This window comes from Octopus sinensis, linkage group LG21 (genome assembly GCF_006345805.1).
Source record: "Octopus sinensis linkage group LG21, ASM634580v1, whole genome shotgun sequence".
In the NCBI taxonomy this organism is placed as follows: domain Eukaryota; kingdom Metazoa; phylum Mollusca; class Cephalopoda; order Octopoda; family Octopodidae; genus Octopus; species Octopus sinensis.
In genome coordinates, this window is record NC_043017.1 from 3,095,274 (window position 1) to 3,097,773 (window position 2,500).

The window sequence follows — 2,500 nt, forward strand, 5'->3', positions numbered from 1 at the left end:
GTGTGAAACCGTGGGGGAAGATGAGAGGAGGCATAACGTTGCCATCACTAGTGATCACTCCAAACACATATGATGTTGACTGGATGTTTGATTGTAATTCCTTTCGGTACATGTCCTCGAATTGCACTGTCCTCAGATTGACATCCATGCCACTGATAAAAATTTTTACAATTTTATCCTTCTATATTTTATACATATATATATATATATATATATAATAATATATATATATAATATATATATATATATATATATATAAACTATTATTTGTAGCAGGCATGACCGGGTACAGGCATGCTCTCTCAATGACTTGGATGAGAACCAGGGCAATTTGTAGCAAATTTGATCTTGTATTCGTCTCCCCGATTCTCTGTATTTTCTGTTTAAGTTAGAGATCGATAACTAAGTTCGAAGTATTCCAGTTGATAATGTTATATTCATTCTCCAATTATCAATTTATATAATTATGGAATTTTACCTGAATGTGAGACCAACTGTGATAACTGGTTGAATTCATGTTGATACAAGAAAATTCGATTTTTATTCGTAACGTTATTTATGCAGGTATACAGGTATGTAATATAAGGGCACATGGAGACGTTCATACATAACTATACTTACGCAAATACACAAATATAGATGTATAGACACACGTATATATACGCTTATGTGTATGTATGTATGTATGTATGTATGTATGTATGTATGTATGTATGTCATTATTTAGTTTATTTCAAGATTTTTCGCTAATAGAGAATGAGCCGGTTCCTAACGTAGATCCGAGGTCTCTTCATTGGAATTTCATCATCAACAACAGGGTATTTGCGTATGTATGTATGTATGTATGTATGTATGTATGTATGTATGTATGTATGTATGTATGTATACGTACAAATTTGTATGTTTTGTTTTATATATGTCTTCTCATGTATATAGTCACATATCTAGACATACTCATATATGCTTTAAATGATAAACTTCTGGAAAGTTTTACAGATTTTTACAGTTCCAGCGATGGATTGAACCTGTAGCCTTCGAATCGGCTGTCCCCTTTTTGGTTTTGAGAAACCTAATTTCTCAAGATTAGTATTGTATGTGTGAGTGAGTGTGTGTGTGTGTGTGTGTGCGTGTGTGTGTGTATTTGTGTATACATATATAAACGTGTGTGTGCGTGTGTTCATGTATAAACACGAGTTTCTGAATAAGCGTGTGTGTACCAGTATATCGTTCTTGATTCCATGGCGAGCGTATTGTTTTGTCTATGTTTTCCTCAATTCGATAATAGCGAATTGTCATCGAACTATTGCGCCATCAACCAACGTAATAACACCTGAGCAGACGTCAGGTATGACAGAAATATGTAATCGATATTTTGGCTTGAGAGAGAGATTGATCGTTATATCTCATGTTTTATTTACTGTAATTCTTATTGCTCTTTAGCCGTCCACCTGGGCCCTAATCAAGCAAATCAAGGATACCTTTGATATTTATTTGTGTATTTATTACGTATCGAGGTCTGTGTAATCTAATGCATGCATTCTCTATTTAGAAAGACGGAGTATGGTATGAGAATTAGCTGCTATTTCTAGCAGGCCGAGCGACCACGGAAACTCCACGGAAATTCCGCCGAGGTCGACTTTGCCTTTCATCTTTTTGGGGTCGATTAAATAAGTACCAATTACGCACTGGGGTTGGTGTAATCGACTTAATCTGTTTGTCTGTCCTTGTTTGTTCCCTCTGTGTTTAGCCCCTTGTGGGTAGTAAAGAAATAGGGATTTCGTCTGCCGCTACGTTCTGAGTTGAAATTCCGCCGAGGTCGACTTTGCCTTTTCTCCTTTCGGGATCGGTTAAGTACCAGTTGCGTACTGGGGTCGATCTAATCGACTGGCCCCCTCCCCACAAATTGCAGGCCTTGTGCCTATAGTAGAAAGGGTTATTTAGTTTGTTTCACTTAATTTTAGCTACCATGTCTAAGGCTACGCTATGGCAACGCCTTATATGTTGTTTTGTTCTTTTGTTGGTTTCAGTCATATGACTGCGGCCATGCGGGAGCAACGTCTTTAGTCGAACAAATCGACCTCAGGACTTATTCTTTGTAATCCTAGCACTTAGTCTATCGGTCTCTTTTTGCAGAACCGCTAAGTTACGGGACGTAAACAAACCAGCATCGGTTGTAAATCGATGGTGGGGGGACAAACACAGACACACAAGCATATTCACACACACACACACACACACACACACACACACACATCTCCCTTTCTCTCTATATATATATAAACACACACACGACAGGTTTCTTTCAGTTTCCTTATCAAATCCACTCACAAGGCTTTGGAGGCTATAGCAGAAGACACTTGCCCAAGGTACCACGCAGTGGGATAAGAACCCAGAACCATGTGGTTGGTAAGCAAACTACTTACCACACAACCACTCCATTTTGCTTTTCGTTTTTTTCTTTTTGTTTTTTTTTCATCAAAATGTCGAAATGCCACAAAGA

At 37.7% G+C, this 2,500-nt stretch overlaps 1 protein-coding gene across 2 annotated transcripts in view; it reads right to left on the reverse strand.

Annotated features, from left to right (window-relative positions):
- The window catches only part of LOC115222736, a 24,984-nt gene that overhangs the window by 16,487 nt on the left and 5,997 nt on the right, over positions 1-2,500 (reverse strand). The window lies entirely within an intron of this gene.